This window comes from Ceratotherium simum, chromosome 26 (genome assembly GCF_057802395.1).
Source record: "Ceratotherium simum simum isolate JZ-2026a chromosome 26, ASM5780239v1, whole genome shotgun sequence".
Taxonomy (NCBI): Eukaryota; Metazoa; Chordata; class Mammalia; order Perissodactyla; family Rhinocerotidae; genus Ceratotherium; species Ceratotherium simum.
The window spans coordinates 3,835,796-3,857,334 of record NC_141925.1 but is presented as its reverse complement, the minus strand read 5'-3'; the positions used below and the strand labels follow the sequence as shown (position 1 = coordinate 3,857,334).

The 21,539-nt window shown below is 41.4% G+C and overlaps 1 protein-coding gene across 1 annotated transcript in view; it reads left to right on the top strand.

Annotated features, from left to right (window-relative positions):
- The window catches only part of ADCY9 (adenylate cyclase 9), a 117,351-nt gene that overhangs the window by 51,520 nt on the left and 44,292 nt on the right, over window positions 1-21,539 (top strand). The gene's annotated exons all lie outside the window — the stretch shown is intronic.

Below are 21,539 nucleotides of genomic sequence, written 5' to 3'. Positions count from 1 at the left end.
AAATGGTAGTTTTCTAATTGCATCATTTATTTTACATTTATTAGTTGGCATCCCACTGTAAGGTAGAGGTTTCTCCTTCCCTCTCTCCTTCAATCTATCCCTTCCTCCCTTCCTTCTCTTCTCTTTCTTTCTCTCTCCCTCCCTTCCTCCCTCCCTTCCTAACAATAGACTCAGATTCCTATTTTGTTCATTGAGTTATAATCCATTTCTGTCATTATCTACTTTGATGCTCAGATTGTCCCACATTTGGTAGTGGAAACCATTTCAAGCTGACTCTTGTGTACTTTTGACATGTCTACATCATTCTCTGAGCACTTCCTTACTTTTTGGCACAACGCGTTCAGGCTTATCTTGAACTTTCTTTGCCCTAGCCCTGGAATCAGCCATTTCTCCAATAAGCCCTGGTTCTTTTTGGTGGAGAATGGTTTTTAGAAACCAAGATCTGAGCACTAAGTGTTTGCATTGCTACTGGGACATTGTGGCTGTTAGGCCTTCTCAGTGGACATAGTTAGGAAACTAAATATATGTATATACTCTGCTCCACACATATGTGCGCACACACACACACGCTATGTACATATATGCGTGTGTGCACACATACATTTCTCCTTCTCTGTCTATCCAGCCAGCTCTCATAGCCATGATGTGTCCAGTTATAGTTCAGAGCATGTAGTTCATGTTAGCTCTTCCTTCCCCGGGTTGTACCTTCTTTCTCCAACAATAAGACTAACAGATGGCTCCCATTATCTGGGATGTATTTATTGCTTTGATCAGTCCCCTTGTCTGTAACCAATCTTCCGATCCATGGGCCATCTAGGCCTTGGCACTTACTCCCAGGTCCAAGGACTGTCCCCTACTCCTACCTGTGCCCCCAGCGGTGGGCAGACTCCTGTCACCTGTGCTGGTGAGCAGTACATGTACTTTTAAATCTACACTTTTGCCTTAAAAAGGCATTCTGTTAGTCTAGGGATAGTTCTTTATAGCAGTAGCCTAAATGGAACAACATACCCAACATAAGCTGAGAAAAAGTTCTTTCTTATCAGTATTTATTTCTAAGTCAAGCCAAAAGATCTTGACACTTTGGAAGAGTCAGCTGGGTCTGCTGGTGAAGGGCCTGTGGAGGTAAAAGCACTTTGGAGAGTGGGATTGAAGTGTGAGGTAAGTTTATTGGAGGGTCAGAAGAAAAATCTGTGCATACCCAGTTTGGGCTCAGAAGTGGCTTAGAGAGTTGACTGCAGAGATTTTTTAAAAATTATTTATTTATTTATTTATTTTTCCTCCAAAGCCCCAGTAGATAGTTGTGTGTCATAGCTGCACATCCTTCTAGTTGCTGTATGTGGGACGTGGCCTCAGCATGGCCGGAGAAGCAGTGCGTCGGTGCGCGCCCGGGATCCGAACCTGGGCCGCCAGTAGCAGAGCGCGAACACTTAACCGCTAAGCCACGGGGCCGGCCCTGACTGCAGAGATTTAAGTCGACATTCCAGTGACTGTATTTGAGGATAATCTGGCAGAAAGTGTTCAGTGTTTTGTTAGCCGATATACTTAGGCTTGGCTTGGGCCTGATGGGGTCAAGAAGGCCGTGGGGGTTTGTGTTCAGCATCAGCGGGACACCTGCGCCTGGTTGTCTGTGGCCAGCCAGATGCCACCCCTTCTAATTTGTCCCTTCATCGCAGCGAAAGCCTGGAGCTGTATTTCCCCAGCCCTTTCCTGTGTGGCCCCAGGTTAGGTCTTGCTCAGTGGTGGGAGGCGGGGGAGAAGTTGCTATGTTGTCCGTGGCGTTTGAAGCAGACCTGCATCAGGTTGTACATGTGAGGTTCTTGCAGCTTCCGGGTGAGCTTGGCAGTGGCTTTCCTTGAAGTTCCCGTTTGTAACACCTGGTGAGTGCCCTGAGTCACTTGCTTCAGGTAGTAGTCTCTCTGACCTTTGCTCCTTGACCTTTGCTCCCTGGCCCTCTGCTTTCCTGTATCTAAAACCTTTCTGGTCTGGGATTACTATTTCCTTCTTGGCATTGTGACTGTTACAGGACCCTTGGTCATTTTAAGTTGTGATGGCCCCAGGGACTTGCTGGTCACTTGCTTGGGCTTTGAGTCATGATCTGGAGACCAGGTGTTTGATTTGATGGGGACATTATTGAGTTTTCTCTAGTGACCAGAGTGACTAGAGGCCCTGCCGAGGTGGCTCCTTGAGAGCCCCAGGGTTATGAGTGGTCTCAGGGCTGGAGTGGCCCCACTAGAGGGTCGTCAGTGGAAGCTCTCAGTAATGTTAGGACACCAACACTCGCTGCACACGAGACACTAAGTCAAGCTCTGTGAAGAGAGAGTGGTGAAAAATGACACATGTTCCTAACTTCAAGGAATTTCACTTTATCTAGAAAGGGCAGCAATAGGCACCCTTAGGAAGGTAGGGAGTTGGACATGGCCATGTTTTCTGGTTGCCAGTTGTTCTTCTTCTGGAGCTGGGATAGGTGCCCGTCTAAGCTGTTCTTGAAGCTGTACCGACATTTCTTTCACCCATGCCCTCTCTCAAACAGCGGAGTTGCAGAGCTGTGTTATTCTGAGGTAGGTTTTAATGGCTCCATTTTCATAATAAACTCCATCTTGACATTGTACTGCCATTTGTTGAACAAAGAGGAGTTATATAAACTACAGAGGGAGAAAACATGACGAAGGGATAAACTGCTGTGTTTCCTGGTAAGTGTGTGTAGCTAATTGAGGATGACTTTTCAGTGTTGCACAAAGAAGTAATTGAAATTTGAACAATATGTAGTCACTTTCTTTTAACAGACTTCATCTTAACGTTATTAGTGTTATCTACTTTTAAAATGGCAGTGCAAATATAACTTTAAAGTAGTATTTATGATTGATTAAATCTCTTTTACATCTACCTGACAATTTCTGATTGTTGGATATTTCCTTTTCCCTGCAAATGACAGGGAACAGAAACCAATGAAAAGATCTGTGTTTGGCACCCTTCCCACCCTCAGACCTGTTTCCGTGCAGGATGAGTAATGAAGAGCTGGGTCTCGTGGGGCTGAGGGGAGGATGGCATTACAAGACCAAGTGGGTCAGGGTGGGGCCCCAGCGAGACGAAAAGTGCAGCCCAAAAACTGCTGTCATCCAGAGGCCTCATTGCTGCCTGGGTAAGAGGTTTAGGGGTAAGTTAGGGGATGTTTGCAAGTTAAACAACAGCAAACATTGGAGGGGATGCAAGCTCATCCCAAAACAAAGGTGTTTTTTTTTTTTTTTTTTTAAGATTTTATTTATTCATTTTTTTTCCCCCCAAAGCCCCAGTAGATAGTTGTATGTCATAGGTTCACATCCTTCCAGTTGCTGTACGTGGGACTCGGCCTCGCGTTGGACGGAGAAGTGGTGCCTTGGGGCGTGCCCGGGATCCGAACCCCGGGCCGCCAGCATCAGAGCGCGCACACTTAACCGCTAAGCCACGGAGCCGGCCAAAGGTGTTTTCTTTTGTATTCTCAGAACACACTCTGCAGTTTTCAGACACTGTAAGCAATGTCTGGGGATAACCTTGGACCCCTTTCCCACCTTATTGTTCAGGAAAAACATGCTGTCTGCCAGTCCTTGAACCTGCTGCGTGTGCAGTGTTGGAAGCAAAGAATGAAAGATGTCCAAAATTCTATTTATTAAAAAAAAAAGTATATGTTGGAGGGGGTAGAATGTGATCATCTAGCTGCTGATCAACCAAAAGCAGCTTCTTGGCTACCTTCAGGCAAGGCTTCAGAGACTGTCATTTTAGGCATCCATGTGTGTTGCTTTCCATCCTAAATGAACACCATTGTGTGTCTCAGGGTCCACACAGGAGCGAATTGGTTGCAAAGGAAGCCTCTTTGTCAATCCCCACCCCCCAAAAAAAACCCTGAAGATTTTTTACATAATGACTTTGTAACAGATATGTAAGTCCCCTGGTCTGTAACTAGAGAGAATGTTACCTTAATAAGGGAGGCCTGTAAAAAATCTTGGTTTGAGATTGTTTACATTGATGACTAGCCTAGGATTTTTAGAGAATCTTATTTTCTTTAGAGCTCTACTAGAGAGGCATAATTACTAAATTGAAATGAAAGGGCAGTAAAACAATTAACCTCAATACTTTCTCATGAAGTATACACGTTTAACATTGACTTGGAAATAGCTACTTGCCTACTCATTTAGAATTAATGATTCCTTCTGGATGAGTGGAAATGTTGTTGGTTTCTTCATCTATATCATTAGTGCTTAAAACACATGTGTACTTGCACATACACACACACAAGCACTAAGTTTCCTGGCCGATACAGTGTTTTCCTTATGTAGAAAACTAATATAAGAATTGTAGCTGTGCTCACACATGAATCTGTACAAAATATATCAATTAATATAAATTTGGGAAATATAGGGAAATGCATGTGCTGTGGTTCAGGCTAATAAACCCTGTCACTTACTTCTTAGGTGACCTTGGACCGTTACTTAAAGCTTAGCCTCAAATTCATCATTAACAAGAATTGCAAATTCGTAAGGATTTTCAAAGCTAGTTGTTATTTGAGATCTTTTCTCCTTCTTGGATGAATCAAGAAAATTGGGAACCCGAATTGTTTGGCTCCTCCTTAATTAAAACAGAGATCAAACTGCTTATTCTTACCTAGGCTTCAGTTTCTTCTCAGTAGCTGCTTTATTTTGGTCTCATTTTCATCCTCAGCCTCCCCTCAGATATCAAGTGGTCTAAAAATGGAACTGGGCTCTTCAATTCAGGACTTGATCCAGAGTCACTTATAATGCTTTTGTAATTTGTACTTATGCTCATAAATTAAGAAGATTATATTAATTTATATGAGTTCATTTTAACAAATATTTATTGCATGCTTACTTCATGAACAATGCAGAGCGAGCACAGTCTCCAAGAATTTACGGTCTGTTAGGGGAGCCGGGGGCCAATCACTGTAATGCCGGGAAGTGGAGTGTTTGTCTGGGGGAAGATTTATTGTTCTAGGGGAAACAGAAGGGTAATGGAGAGAGATCATCCGCCTGTCCAGAGTGTTGCAGTGGCTTCCGAGTGAGGTCCTGGAAAATTGGTAGCATTTAGATGCAGGCTTTCAGTGTAGAGACACTATTGACATGCTTTCAGGATTGAAAGTGATACTCTCTTGCTACATTTCTCTTAAAATAGATCAGCCTTCTAAATTGGGATTTAGGAATATCCAGAGACAAAGCTGATTTACATGAAAAACAGCTGTATACTTCTGTTTGCAAGATTAAATGCAATATGTTTGTTGATGTTAAACTGCTGTCACTGGTGCTAGATTTTAAATGATTTGATTGCGTAGGTTTATGACTGAGAAGTCCAAGTCTCTGAAATCTGTCTTTTTTTTTTTTAAAGATTTTATTTATTTATTTTTTTCCCCCCAAAGCCCCAGTAGATAGTTGTGTGTCATAGCTGCACATCCTTCTAGTTGCTGTATGTGGGACGCGGCCTCAGCATGGCCGGAGAAGCAGTGCCTTGGTGCGCACCCGGGATCCGAACCCAGGCCGCCAGCAGCGGAGCGCGCGCACTTAACTGCTAAGCCACGGGGCTGGCCCTCTAAGTCTTTCTATTCAGGAATCTTTTTTAGATTTCCTTTGCTGGGCATTGCTAAACATCTTGGATAAAAATGGCTTCATCAAATCATAGAATTTTATAAATCCTGTATTTTAGAATTAATAAAAGGTGCTTTATAGTTTAGATGATTCTAGTTAAACTATCTCATTTTTTAGAAAGAAAGAAATTGAGATCCATGGGACTTGAGTGCCCTGCTCAAGGTCACAAAAGTATTTACTGGCATTATTATTTGAACTTCTTAGTGTGCTCATTCTTGCAGTGCACAGAAGATTCTAGGCAAAGAATAAAAGACTCCAAATTATTAAAAAATAAGTGAATCTTCTTTTGATTTTGTTCTATTGGTACACTCCTTTTTTTTTATAATGATGCTTTATCTTTATATATAAGAAATTACATGATTCTCAAAGCAACCCTGTGGGGTAGAATCTTAATATTCTTAGTCCTATTTTACAGAAGAGAGAAATGAAGCACAGGGAAGTTGAGTGATTTGCCGAAGTCATGTAGTTGGTAGATTAGCAGACCCAAACTGGATTTGTCCAAACAGTTTGCCCAAACTGTGTTGTATCCAGAAGGCCCAGAGACAGCAGGTATTGTAGGTGAGGTCACGTCCTGCACTGTAAAGAAAGCCCAGAGACAGCAGGTATTGTAGGTGAGGTCACGTCCTGCACTGTAAAGAAAGCCCAGAGACAGCAGGTATTGTAGGTGAGGTCACGTCCTGCACTGTAACCAAGGCCGTTGGAGCTCAGGTGCACCAGGTGGCTGTGAGCTTTCATCTCGCTGGTCTGGGCCAGTTTTCCAGGTTTTTTTGAGTATTACGTTATGCTCTTAAAAAACAATATGTTCATTCCCACTCTTTCAGATAATTAATATTTACAGATCCTGGTGCCTAGGAAATTCAGTTCAACCAACAATTGAATACAGTCCTCTTGGAACTTATCACAATTGAATCCAATCTTAACAGAATCAGCCAGATTAAGGTCCTGGTGTAAAAACTGATTTTTCAGAAAGAAATAAATAGGCATAGTATCCCAAGAATTCAGTTAAAAAGTAATCTAATCAAATAATAAGGGGAGGGGTTGTGTAGTTTTTCCTTTTTCTTTATTTTTTAAATGAATTCAGATAAATCAAAACAAAAAGAAACTTTAAACTCATGCATCATCAACTTTTTCTTTACACATCATTTTCTTTTCTTGGTACTAGCATGGCAGTAAAATGGTGGTATATAAAGATGGAATTTGCTAGTTGTTTATTTGCGATTCCAGAGTTATATGCTGTTGCAATCAAGTGTACCTCGAGTTTGGCAATAAATCTAAAAATTTAGAAAAGAGTCTAGTTTTTTGGAAGGAAAAAATGAGGGTAGAAACCCAGAGAATTATGAGTGGGGGGTAGCTCCCTTCCTGCGAGTGAGCTCCCACCCAAGCTTAACTTTGTTCTAGAACCTGCTGTTCCTCAGGAAGTCTTGTGACACTGCTGGTCTTTAATGCTCCAGATAGGATTTTCTTCTCTGAGCGTTGATTTTCTGCCTTGTTTTGTATGATTTTTCCATCCTGAAGTTTTGGATGAATATTTACCTCCAACTTAAAACTGAACCCGCAGGTAAGTACTGCCCTGCCATTTCTATGCACCCATCTCTATTGGAGGCAGAATTATTTTACCTTTCTCATCGGAAAATCAAGTGACGTAATGGAAATGAAAAGTACCACACAAGTGCAGTTATTAAAGACAATTCAATGAACAGGTAAAAAGACTTCTTTTAATGTTTTATTTAGCCTGGAATCAATGTCTTATGCTCAGTAGACACTCCTTAAATGTTTGTTTAATTGAATGTCATTTTAATGAGCAATTTCTTTCTAAGTAAGGAAGAAACCAGGAAATATGATAGTCTCAACAACTTCGTCAAGTGTTTGTCTTAAAAGCAGCAATACCCAGAGCGAAAAAGAGTTCCAGAGTGTTACTGTGCACCTTCCCTGCTTGTACAGAGGCTTTCTTGATTAAGTAAAAATAAAAAAAGAAAGAAGGAAGAAACCTCAACAACAACACAACAAGCCATCATAGTTTGAGCTAATTGCATAGCTTCATGACCTAAAACCTAGCTTCTTCAAACACTTTCAGATTCAGGAGCTATGACTATCTGTCCTGGAGCAAAAAAGGACCATCTAATTATTAGCAAAATGCTGTGTTCACAGAAGCGAAAATTTTAGACTAGATTAAAGCCGTCTTTGGAGTTATTTGTATGAAAGAACGTGTTAAGCTCAGTTGTTTCTTTTAGTAAAAGGAAAATCTTAATTTTAGTCCTGCACTCAAAGCAATTTTTATATGTAATTGGAACACTTAAAAAGATAAGAATTGGGCCGGCCCCGTGGCTTAGCGGTTAAGTGCTCGCGCTCCGCTACTGGCGGCCCGGGTTTGGATCCCGGGCGCGCACCGACACACTGCTTGTCCAGCCATGCTGAGGCCGCGGCCCACATCCAGCAACTAGAAGGATGTGCAGCTATGACATACAACTATCTACTGGGGCTTTGGGGAGAAGGGGCGGGGGGAAGAGGAGGATGGGCAATAGATGTTAGCTCAGAGCTGGTCTTCCTCAGCAAAAAGAGGAGGATTGGCATGGATGTTAGCTCAGGGCTGATCTTCCTCACAAAAAAAAAAAAAAGATAAGAATTGGAACATTAGTGGAACACCTAAAAAGGCAAGCAAAGAGATAGCACTGGGAGTGTAAATGTGACAATGCGTGGGGCGTGTGGGACATGGTACTGCAAGTATGTGGGGACAAGGCGAAGATAGTGGACATGGGAGATGGGGCTGGAATAGTAGCTGGGGGCCAGGTGGTGAACAGCTCTGCGTGCCATGCTGGAGTTCTGCTTTATTTTGTTACCAGTAATTTGTAATAGTACCTATTGTTTACAGTTGCCAGCTGTAAACAATAAATATTTTATTTCCATTATCTTTGTAGCAATAGCAGAAGAAAAGACTTAAGGACCAAAGCCTATGGGAGTTTTAAGTACTTTTTGTTTATATATGATTTATGGCAAAATAACTTCCTGGGAAACAACTTTGTTTCATAAAAAGTGACCATCTTGCAACACATTTAATAAAGCAGTTTGCAGTGTACGTTAACTGTGTTTTTGTAGCAACCATTTAAGTACTTTTTGTTTATATATGATTTATGGCAAAATAACTTCCTGGGAAACAACTTTGTTGCATAAAAAGTGACCATCTTGCAATACCTTTAATAAAGCAGTTTGTAGTGTAAGTTAACTGTGTTTTCGTAGCAACCGAATTGTGTGAATATTTAGCAGCTCAGAGGCAGTAGCGCTGTTGTGATCATGTAACCATGCCAGAAGCTACACAGTGGGGCCTGCACAGTGTGGTGACAAAACCCTTGGCAGCTCGGAGCTGAGTGGCTGAGCTGCTCTGTCTTCCTCCAGATCTGATTATAACTGTTTCTCATATGCTACATACACAACTCTATTTTACTCAGTCTGTTCTTTTGTAAAAATTGTCAAATATGATACAGATACAGAAGACCATATAAGACAAATGTACATTTTGATTATTACAAAGTGAACACCCTCATATCTACCAGCCAGGTTAAAAAAGAGAACACTGCCAGCCTTTCAGTCCCTTACCCCGTCCCCTCCCTGCCCAAGGTAACCATGATCTTACCCTTACCTGGGGTCTCTCCCTCTCTTCTTAATGGATTTCTTACCCAGTGTGCATCCTTAAACACTTGGCTTAAGTTGTTTGGTTTTGCCAGATTTTTGGTTTGCTTTTGCTTTTTCTCCAACTTTTTATTTTGAAAATTTTCAGACCTACAGAAAAGTTGCAAGCATAGTATAATGAACACTAATATGCCCTTCACCTGCATTCACCAATTGGCAATATTTTGCCAAAATTGCTTTCTCGCTCTTTAAATGTATGTATGTATGTATATATTTATATATGTGTATATCCTTGATATACGTGTGTATATATATGTCCTTTATATGCGTGTGTATATATGTGTGTATATGTATATATGTATATATGTCTGTGTTTGTGTATCTCTCCTCTTTTTCTTTCCTGAGCCGCCGAACCATTAGAGAGTAAGTTGTAAGCATCATGGGCCTGTCTTCAGCATATATCTCCTAAGAACATGGACATTCTCCTGTATAGACAAAATAAATTATCACACTCAAGAAATTTAATGTTAACAAAATACTCTTATCAAATATGTAGTTCATATTCAGATTTCCCCAGTTGTCCAATAGTATCCTTAGAGCTTTTCTTATTTTCATTCGTGATCCAATCAGGGATCATGTATTGCATTTAGTTGTCACATCTGTGTAGTCTCCTCTGATCTAGAACTGTCTCCTCTGATCTAGAACTGTTCTCAGCCTTTTTTGTCTTTAATGATATTAGCAGTTTTGAAGAGTTTAGATGCCTGTTTTTAAAAATAAACTTTTGCATTGAAGTATAATATGGATAGATAAAAATGCAGGAATTATAAGTATACATCTGAAGAGTTATCACAAAAATGAACACATCTACATAACCAGCACCCAGATGAAATAGAACATTGCCAGCATCAGACACCCGCCATGTGTGCCTCTCAGTACTACCCATTCCCTCCTCCTACAGGTAACCACATCCTGACTTCTGGCCCCGTAAATTAGGTTTGCCTGTGTTTGGATTTCATATAAATGGAATCATCAATATGTATTCTTTTGGGACTACTCCTGTCTCTCAATATTGTGTTTGTGAGGTTCATCCTTGCTGCTTATAGTTGTAGTTTGTTTATTTTCATGCTGCAGAGTGTTCTCTGTATCACTGAATCGCAAACTATCTATCTATCCTGCTGTTGATGGACATGAGGCTTGTGCCCATCTTGGCTTCTACAGAATTCCTATGAATGTGTATGTACTGTGTCCTGGGCACACTTGCATGCGTCTCTGTTGGGTAAATAAACATCTGGGAGTGGAATTGTTGGGTCATAGAGCATGAGTATCTTCAACTTTAACAGATAATACCAAACTGTTTTACGAATGGCTTTACCAAGTTTTCCTCCCACCAGCAGTGTATGAATGAGAGTTCCTTGTTGCTTCACATTCTCGCCAGTGCTTGTCAGTCTGTCTGATTTTAGCAGCTCTGGTGGGTGTGTGGAGTTTCCTTTGGAACCTTTAATTTTTGATTCCCTGATTTGATTTGCATTTTCCTAGTTGAGAGCCTTTTCTTACGTCTATTTGCCATCTGGGTTTGTTCTTTTGTGAAGTGTCTGTTGCAGTTTCTTGTGCATTTTTCTACTGAGTGGTCTGTTTTTGTTTTGTTTCTTTTCTTATTCATTTTTAGGAGCTCTTCATAGTCAAGCTGCCAGCCATTTGTTAGTTATGTATGAGGCAAATACCTTCTTCCACACTGGTCTTGCCTTTTTATTATGAAATTGCCATTTTGGTAGCTCAGAATGGTCAAATATTGGCATTTCATATGGGTCAGCCTAGTATGAAATAGTCTTTTCCTTTGTTGGGTTAATGCTTTTTATGTCCTTTTTAGGAAAACTTCCTCTACCTCTGAGGTCATGAAATTATTCTTTGTATTAGTTCCTAAATACTTTATTGTTTAGCTTTTCAGATTTATGTCTATAATCCATGTGGAATTAATTTTTTGTGTATTCTGTGAGACAGGGTCAAGTTTTCATTAAAAAAATGGATATCTAATTATCTAAGCACTATTTTTTTTAACAGTTTTATTAAGGTATAATATACATGCCAAAGATCACCTCTTAAAAGTGTTCAATTCACTTATTTTTAGAAAATTTATAGAGTTGTATAAGCATCTTATAATCTGGTTTTAGAACATTTCCATCACCCCACAAGGCCCATCATGCTCCTGTGTAGGCAATACCTGCTCCCAAACCCAACACCCAGGAATCTACTTTCTGCCCCTATAGACTTCCTTTTCTAGACATTTCATGTGATTGGAATTATGCAATATGTGGTCTTTTGCATCGGTTTCTTTCACTTAGCATTTTGTTTTTGAGGTTCATCCATGTTGTAGCATGGATCTGTATTCATTTCCTTTTTATTGATGAGTCAAATTGCGTTGTGTGTGTGTGTACCACAGTTTGTCCATTCACCAGCTGATGCACATTTAGATTATTTCCGCTTTTTGGCTATAATAAATAAAGCTGCTCTGGACATTTGTGTACAAGTCTTAGTGTAGTTAGATGTTTTCATTTCTCATGAGTATAGGCTTGTATTGGAATTGCAAGGTTGTATGGTAATTCCTTCTTCTATAATTGTATTTTTTAAATTATCATTTGTGAACTTTTTTCTTTTGGTGTACAGTTCTATGAATTTTAACACGTGTAGATGTTATAGCCACCATTACAGTCGGGATACAGAACAGTTCCAACACCCAGTCCCTTCAAATCTTTTCTTTATGTTGACCCTTTATAGACCCACCTCCTGCCTCTCTCTCCCCCCTGGCAACAACTACTCTGTTATTGATCCCTATAGTTTTGTCTTTGGGAGCATGCCATTAAAATGGAAACGTATGGTATATAAACTTTAAGACTGGTTTCTTTCACTTAGTATAAGTGAAAGATGGAGATTCATCCAAGTTATTGTGTGTATCTGTAGTTCATTGCTTGTAATGCTGAACAGTATTCCATCCTGTGGATGCACCACTCTGTGTTTATCCATTCACCCACTGAAGGACATTTAGGTTGTTTCCAGGTTTTGTCAATAATGAAGAGAGTTGCTGTAAATGTTTGTGTACAGCATTTTTTGTAAACATAAGGTTTAATTTCTCCAAGGTAAATTGGAGGATCAGATCCAGGAGCGGAAGTGCTGGGGCATACAGTCAGTTATATTTAGCTTTATAAGTAACAGCTGAAGACTTTTCCAGAGTGGTTATACTATTTTGTATTGCTACCAGCAATGTAGCAATGTATGAGCATTCCCATTGCTCCTCATCCTCATCAGCACTTGATATTGTCAGTATTTTTCATTTCAGTCATCGTAATAGGTGTATAGTGATATCTTGTGGTTTTAATTTGCATTTCCTAAATGGCTAATGATGTTGAATATTTTTTCGTCTGTATATTTACCAGCCCAGGACCTTGGGGGTGGCTGCAAAGGAAGCACCAGATATCTACTCTGAGCTGAGCACTATTTTTGAAAAGGCCATTCTTTTCCCATGCTCTGTAGTGTCACTTTGTCGTAAATTGTGTCCATATGTGTGAGAATCTATTTCTGAATTCTTTGCTCTTTGTTTGTCTGCCCTTGTGTCGATACTCCACTGTCTTATCCACTACAGCTTTGTAAGAGCTATTGGATTCCTGTAAAACAAGTCTTCCCCCTTGTTTTTCGTCATGACATTTCATAGAAATGGAGTCATACATTACATGATCTTTTGTGACTGGCTTTCTTTCATTTAGCGTAAGATTCAAGGTTCACTGATGTCAGAGCATGATTCAAAACTTCATTCCTTTTTGTGGCTGAATAATATTTCATTGTATGGACAGACCATCAGTTGATGGACCTTTGGGTTGTTTCCACCTTTTGGCTGTTACAAATAATCTTGCTATGAATATTAGTATACAAGTTTTTGTGTGGACATATGTTTTCACTTCTCTTGGGTATGTACCTAGAAGTAGAATCACTGGTAGCTCATATGATAATTCTATTTTTAGCACTTTGAAAAACTGCCAGCATGTTTTCTACAGTGACTGCACCATTTTACATTCACATCAGCAGTGTAGGAAGATGGCAATTTCTCTTTATCCCTGCCAACACTTGTTATTGTCTGTCTTTTTAATTCTAGCCATCCTGGTAGTGTGAAGTGGTATCTCACCGTGGTTTTGATTTGCGTTTCCCTGGTGGCTTATGATGTTGAGCATCTTTTCATGTGCTTTATTGGCCATTTGTATATCTTCTTTGGAGAGATGTGTATTCAGACCCTTTGCCTTTTTTAAAAAATTGGGTTATTTGTTGTTTTGTTGTTCACTGTAAGAGTTCTTTATACCCTTCGTCTCCAGGCATTCACAGCATACCACATTACTCCACTCTCCTGTTTCCTCTCACTCTACCTTCATAATAGGCTTTGTGAGTTGATTAATTGGTGCATCAACATGTCTATTCCTTCATGCGTTTGTATATTTATTAATAGACATTTAAGTGTCTTAGTTGTGCCTTTGCTCTTTCTTTGCCTTCTCAGTGCTGTTCTGAAGGAGCTGGCTCCCACTGTCGTTGTCGGCTAGTAGCACTATCATCTTGAAGACTCTAGATACTGTCTCTTGAGAGCGTCTATGCCTGTCTGACCCTCACATCACCTGATGTGACATCCTCGAGCCACAGCCATACTTCGAGTCCTACTTTCCTGCCCCGACTCCCACCAAACCAAATGCACTTCCCTCCCCAAAAGTCTACAAAGGTGAGGTTATTTTTTCCTTCCTTCCTGTTCAGAAGAAGTTTGCCTCCTCCTGGTAATGCCCAGCCCCTTCACTTGAGTTATGGGTTCTGTCTTCTCTCCCCTTTTCAGAAACTTTGCTCCTTTAGCTGCCTTCCTTTTCCACATCTTTAATTTCTCCCCTCTCCTGGACCATTCCGTCAGCCCACAGCACTCTCTAGTGTCTCTGCCATGCACAGATCCTCCCAGGATTCGACATCACCTCGTTTCTCTGCCACACTTCACAGCCAGGTTCTCTAAAGGATTGACCATATGTGCTTTCTCCACTCTCCACTTACACTCAAATGTCAACCCACCCAGTCTGGCCTGTGCCCTCCGCCCCTCAAATGCATCCCTACTTGGCATGGTACAGTGGTCTTCATACTGCTAAACCCAGGATCACTTTTCTGGCTGCATCATACTCAATTCTAAGCAGCATTCGACACAGTGGCCCATTCCTTCTTGTGAGACACTCCTCTGTCTTGGCTTCCTTAGAATCCTGTTCGTCTGACTGTCCCCCGATCCCTCCTGTCTTTCTTGGACTTCTTTGCTGGATCCCATCCCCCACCTTTTCTTGACATTGACGGTCCCCAGGTTTACTTCCTGGCCCTCTCCTCTTTTGTCATCCTCTCCTTGGGTGGTACTAGCAACATCCCATCGCTAGCCTAGATCTCCCCTCTGATTGAGATGATGTGGCTGCCTCCTTGACATCTTCACTTGGGGATTTCATAGGGATCTTAACTTAAAGGGTCCAAAACTGAGCTTCTGATCTTACCCTCAAAACCTTTACCTCCCCCTGTCTTACAGCCAGTAAATGTATCATCATCCATCCATTTACTGAAGGCAGAACCCAGGGAGTCGTCCTTGTTCCCTTACCTCGCTCCCCACATCTAGTCTGTTGGCCCATCCTGTGACTTTTACCTGAACGTTATATCATGAATTTGTCTGCTTCTATCCTGCTGTCACCCCAGGCTGGGCTACCCATACCATTTGCCTGGACTACAGCAACAACCTCAGAATGAGTCCCTGCTACTGCTCTTGACACTTCCCAAGCCGTTCACCACCTACAACTGAGTGGTTTTTAAAAGAAGCAAGCCAGCCATGTGGGATCCTGGGTAGGATCCTGGAACAGGAATCAGACAAGAACTTGGTGAAATTTGAATAAAGTCTCTAGTCTCGTTAATAATATTGTAGCAATGTTAATTTCCTGTTCTTGATTGTTGTTCTATGCTTAACATAGTACAAAGATGTTAACGTTAGGACAAGTAAGGTGAGGAATATAAGGGAACTCCTTGTACTATATTTGCAACTTTTCTTTATGTCTAAAATTAGTTCAAATTAAAAAGTTTAAAAAAATTAAAATGCAAAAAAAGCAAGCAAGCAAGAAAATTGGATTGAGTGCTCCTGTGTTTAAAACTCTACCGAGGCCTTCCATGGGCCTGGCGTGTCACTCAGACTGTTTTTGACGGCTCCAGGGCCCTGCCCGCTGCTCCAGCCTCATCGAATGCCATGCTTTCTTCCTTGCTTTGATTCAGCAACAGTGGCCCCTCTTTCAGCCAGATGAATATGTGACAATCTTTTCCACACCAGTCTCTCTGTCCAGTGTGGTTGTCCCCAGGCCCACACCACGATCAACTCCTTACCACCACTGAGGTCTCCCTTCATGCCCTTTCTTCATAGAGCCCTTCTCTGACTCCCGTCTCTAAACTAGCCCCTGCTGTTGCAGGAACTCTTAGTTTTATTCATGGTCCGTATTCACAGCTGGTGATTTGTGTCCTTGTTTATTCTCAATGGAGTCAGGGACGATGTCTATCACGCCCAGTTTTAGCATTCATGTCTAGCCTGGCATAGGTCAGGTGCTCAGATCGAATCAATAAACAAATAACTTCTTGTTCCTTCTTGTGTAAGGAGAGTTGACTATATAATTCAGTCTCCAGAGAAGTTACAACACTTTATCTACCCTTCCTTCATTTCCATGCTATTTGCAGAGGGACCACTGCTGTAGATGTGATTCAGTTCTTCATGTGTCTGAATGCCTTTCGTGCTAGGCCTTCTGCCAGGGACTGGTGGTACTAAGATTAGGAAGACATAGTCAGATGTAAGGTATTATTAACATTTAAAAGGCCTAACCTCATTCTTGGCAGATTTCAGGAGCTCATTATTTGTTGAAAGAATGAATAGGATAAGTTAAGAAACCTTTTCCTTTTTAAATTGCTTCAGATATACACACACATGCTCATATATTATGTGTACAATTACGTGATAGTTACACACACACACACACACACGCACACACACACAGCGTTGTGGAAGTTTTAGTGTTTCAAATATCCTTCATTCTGGCTCAGTCCTGGCAGGGAGAAGTATGGGAAGAGAGTATAGGATTTATGACAGCTTCTAGAGCATGAGGCTCTGCTGCCGCCCTGCCTTCACCAAGCACCCACTGTCGTACCCTAAGGCAGCTGATGAAGGGCTGCACAGCGGGGTGTTTGGAAAATTGTTAGAGGTGTTTTTGATGGTCTCAAAGATTAAGGGTTATATATTGTCCATGACTTTAATTTTATTCAGAATGGTAAAGAGGACATTACAAATTAAGTATGTAATAAAAAGGAGCCATTGGGTCTGATTGGGTTGAGAACCCATGGTTCACTCATGGTTTCCCAAAGGTGTTATTATGGGTCCTCAAGGAATTTAAAGTATTGCAAAGAACCCAATAGGAATGTCATGATTCATGATGATCCCCAGATGAGGCAGAGCTCTATGCTGGGACCTGCCACTTCTGCATGGAGGCACCGTCATGTGGTGCCTTGAGGAAACTTTGACTGGATGTTGGTGATACAGGAATTTCTTGGATATGACTGGGGACCAGATGTTGTCACCTTCATTTGTGTCAGGAAGGCACAATATGCAAATCAGTCAGCTGCAGGAGTGAATTCCTTGAGCACTGGTGGCTCAGCGGCTCGTGGAAGCAGTGGGAGGAGTGTGGTCCCTGGTGCTCTCTCAGCTCTCATCGTGTGTGACTCCACAGTACTCACAAGACTGTCGATCATGGTGGACTGCTGGTGGACGTTCAGACATAGGTTGGTGGGAGGGAGGGGACCCTGGAGGCAGTGGGATCCTGGAGGGGCAGAAAGAGAGAGGAGGTTGGTGAAGTGACCAGAGTTAGTTTACCTGCTTCACGAATTTGCCTGGGGCTGAGGCCTCAGCAGAAGGGACAGTACAGTAAAACCGCTCCTAAGACACCTTCTGCTGGCCCAGCCTCCTTGGTTTGTGCCAAATCCTATTAGCACTGTGGCTGTGTGCCTAGTTAAACATACAAGCTCCATGGAGCCAGAGAGAACCCCCACGAAATGGTAATTTGTTCAGTGGGGTGTTTTACTGCATGTGTTGCTTCTAATGAGTGTGAAAGATCAGAGAGCTCAGTGTTCATTTTACAAACTGCTTTTAGGAATCAGGTAGTAAAACTTAGAGTGTATAAAAAGTGGAAAATATGGCATATCTTAGAAATATTCACATTAAAAGGATATTTAGGAATAATATATGTCAAGCAAGGTTGAGCTATATGCAGATGGGCTCTGAATTAAATTTTTGAACCAATTTTTCAATCCATTTTAAGTTTTTTGGGAAAATATTCATTGTTTCCAAGCTTTTCTGTTTTCTTATTCTTAGAGATTATCTGCCATTTTGTTTGATAGAGTATCTGTTTCTATCCTATTTTCCAATTGGTTATTCCTGCTATTAGTGTACAGGGTAATTTTCCCCTTGTATTTGCTCCTAAATGTTATCTATAATAAATAAAAATTAATGCTTTTTGGTTTCATATGTAGTTTCTTCTTTATCCTACTCATTCTTCATTTAATAGTTCTTACACCTCTTCTCTATTCAGTAAAGGTAAGAAAGAGCTTTCTGTTGCCAATTCATTTCTTTTCTTTGATAAGGAAGGATCTTCCCTGTTCAATACTGTAGCAGCTAGCCGCATGTAGCTATTTAAAATTTAAATTACAATGAAGAAACATTAGAAATTCAGTTCTTGGGTCGGCTCTGTGGCTTAGCGGTTAAGTGCGCGCGCTCTGATGCTGGCGGCCCGGGTTCGGATCCCGGGAGCGCCCGGAGGCACCACTTCTCCGTCCAACGCGAGGCCGAGTCCCACGTACAGCAACTAGAAGGATGTGAACCTATGACATACAACTATCTACTGGGGCTTTGGGGGGAAAAAGCTGAATAAATAAAAATCTTTAAAAAAAAAAAAAAAAAAAAATAGAAATTCAGTTCTTCACTCCACATTTCTAGCCACATTTCGAGTGCTCAGTAGCCACACGTGGCTAGTGGCTACTGACCTGACAGCTGTAGAACATTTCCATCATTGCAGAAGGTTCTCTTGGGCAGCCCGGGTGTAGATTCTTTATACATTCCAATAACCCACTTCCTGTATTATCTCATCACTTACAGTTGCTTTCAGGAGTTTGATGAAAGCCTCTTCAGTTTCCTGGAATCATCTGGAACTTTATTCTCTGGTTCCACCTCTCACACTCCTCTAAGCCCAGCTGTATATGGCTGAAAGATGGGGGCAGAGCCATATTGCTGAACCCTTGACCTGACTGGGCCGCTGTCTGCCCCTGACCTGGGCATGAGTCAGCCTGGTCCTAGTTTATTAGCTGGGACCCCCTTCCATCTCCTAACTGTGGTAAGTGGCAGACATATTCGCCTGAATCTACAGCAGTCATGATGATTTTCTTAATCAGGGATAATAGAATTGTCACCTCTCAGCCTTGTTAACTTACAACTTGAAGACCTCTGTATTCCTTTTATTTCTCTATTTTGGTTTTTTCCATTTTAATGTGATTTTGTGGTGCCTGGACTGCCACCTTCGCTGAGTTTGGTTTCTTTGACTTTTTTTCAGCCACTTTTCTTTCATCTTCGAAATCCTCTCCTGATTTTTTTTTAACTGGTCTCCACAAGTTTCATTTCTTTCTTAAATTTATATTTATGGTGTATTCTTTAATCAGTGATATTTTTGTGTCAAGTATATCTTTACCCTATTTATCATATTTCTTTTTTATTTTTAACAGAATAGAGAGTTTATAGTTGGTGTTAATTAATTGAATACTTTCAGTTTTTCTTCTTCCTTTTTTCTTTGTGAGGAAGATTGGCCCTGAGCTAACATCTGCCAATCCTCCTTTTTTTGCTGAGGAAGACTGGCCCTGGGCTAACATCCACGCCCATCTTCCTCTACTTTATATGGGACGCTGCCACAGCATGGCTTGCCAAGCAGTGCGTTGGTGCGTGCCCGGGGATCCGAACCAGCGAACCTCGGGCCACCACAGCGGAGGGTACACACTTAACCACTTGCACCACCGGGCTGGCCCTTCAGTTTTTCTTTTTTGAATGTGGTGTATTTATTCAATGGGGAACTTCATAGTATTGAAAAGAAATGAACACAAATCACGCATATCAATATGGATGAATCTCAAACATATTGCTGGACAAAAAAAATCAACTTTCAGAAGAATACTTGTAAAATGATGTCATTTATGTAAATTTTTAAAAACATATTAATGCTGCATATTGTTTAGCATTACATATATATGTAGAGAAAATGTAAAGAAACACATGGGAAGGAGCAAGGTGGCGGCGGCCTTCAGGACAGTTAGGAGCTCTCTGGGGGGAGAAGAGTTTGCAGCTGGGGAAGGCTCACAGGGAACCTGCAGGTGACATTTTGTTTCTTAGCCTGGTGGGACCACGAGTCTGCAGCCTGTTTTTCCTTACGTGTTTCTATGTCTAAAATATTTTGTAATAAGTTAAAAAATTCATGATTATTTTAAACATAAAGTAAATAAGAAAAATATCTAATATAGAAAGTGAATGTTTTCCATAATCCTATTGCCCTGTTAATATTTTGGCGTATTTCTGTGTGTGTGTTTTTAATATTTTTTTCAGCTTTATTGAGGTATAATTGACAAATAAAATTGTAAGATATTTAAAGTGTACATTGTGATTTCATATACGGATACATTGTGAAATGATTCCCCCATCTAGTTAATTAACACACCCATCACCTCACATATTTATCTTTTTTTTTTTTTTTGGTGAGAACATTTAAGTTCTATTCTCTTAGTGAATTTCAATTATATAATACAGTGTTATCACTACATTTTTCATTAGATCTTCAGACTGTATTTCTGTGTTTTTACCGTAGTCTAGTGCTGTTCAGAATAGCACTTTCTCTCTTTCCTATGGTGGTTGCTGCTCTTCACGTCTCCTCTTCTCCAAGTACTCAGCTGCCTTGTTTGGGGCCAGCACCTCCACTGGGCAGGGACCTGCTTGCTGGAGTGTCTGGAACCTTCCTTCTCAGGGAGTCTGAGTCCATGGGCCTTCTGCCCACTTCTACCTCTCCTTTAGAGTCTATGGCAGAGCTCCGCTTTCCACCATAAGACAAGTGGACTTCTGAACAAGATTCATCCATCCCTTTTTTGTGAATGAGGGGCTGTTGACTGCAGCTCCAGGACATGTTTTCATATAAGCCGCATCTCTGCGTGTTGCTGTGCCCTGGGACCCGTCCCTCGTCCTCTTATATGTGGGCACTCACTACTCACTGCCTTGGTTTCACTTTCAGTTTTGCTTATGCGAGAGTCTACAACATAGTTGTGATTTTCTTGAGGCATAAATTACAGCCACACACCATGCACTGTGAGGCTAATGTGGGAGAGCAAATCACCCAGCCAGTGACCTCCCAAGTGGCAGAGTGGTTCTGCTCTCGACTTCTCGTCTAATACCCAGCAACACTTTTAAGGTTATTAAAAACATACCACACAAACACAACTTTGGTTTTTCTGAAAAAGGTCTAAAAAAGAAAGACTGCCTCCAGGGCTGAAATCAAATTAGAAAAATCGGAGATATCTAAGAAGATATTGCTTCTTGATCAGAAAATAGAGGTTTTGGGTTTCTCAGTTATATGACTTAAGCAAGTCTGCTGTGTGCTCTATGGGACCAAGAAAATGCAGTTTGGGAAACTGTTTCGGTCAGTGCTGCAGCCGGTATGCAAAACACTCATCAAAAGAGAGAAAACCTTAATGCAAGTTGAAAACAAGTTGACTTGAAAAGTGAGGAAATTCATAGCAAGCATGTGACTGTGCTGGAAATGTGATTTGGGAGCAAGCCAGAAGCCTGGATAAATATTTCCACCAAGTAACAGGTGGTGAAGGCACTGGTGTGGTTACTCCCAGGAAAGGGTAGTCGGGAATTGTGTATTTTTCTTTGCATAATAGGAGGTTTCCAGGTGAGGTGGGGTGAGGTTGGCTGTGTTGCCTTTCTTCCCGGCTGAAGATGTTCACAGGAAGTGTCAGTGTGGGTAGCACTGCCCCTGCGCCAGAAGAAAAGGTCTTTTCGAATAAATGTGCTAGCGGATGAAAAGCAAACAGCAGTGATCCCGGCAGCCAGGGAAGCCTTCTGCTTTGTTGTGGCACAGTGGCGAGCCTGAGGCTTAGGCCCGCTGTGCCGTGCTGCGCGGTGAACGCTTGCCGTTG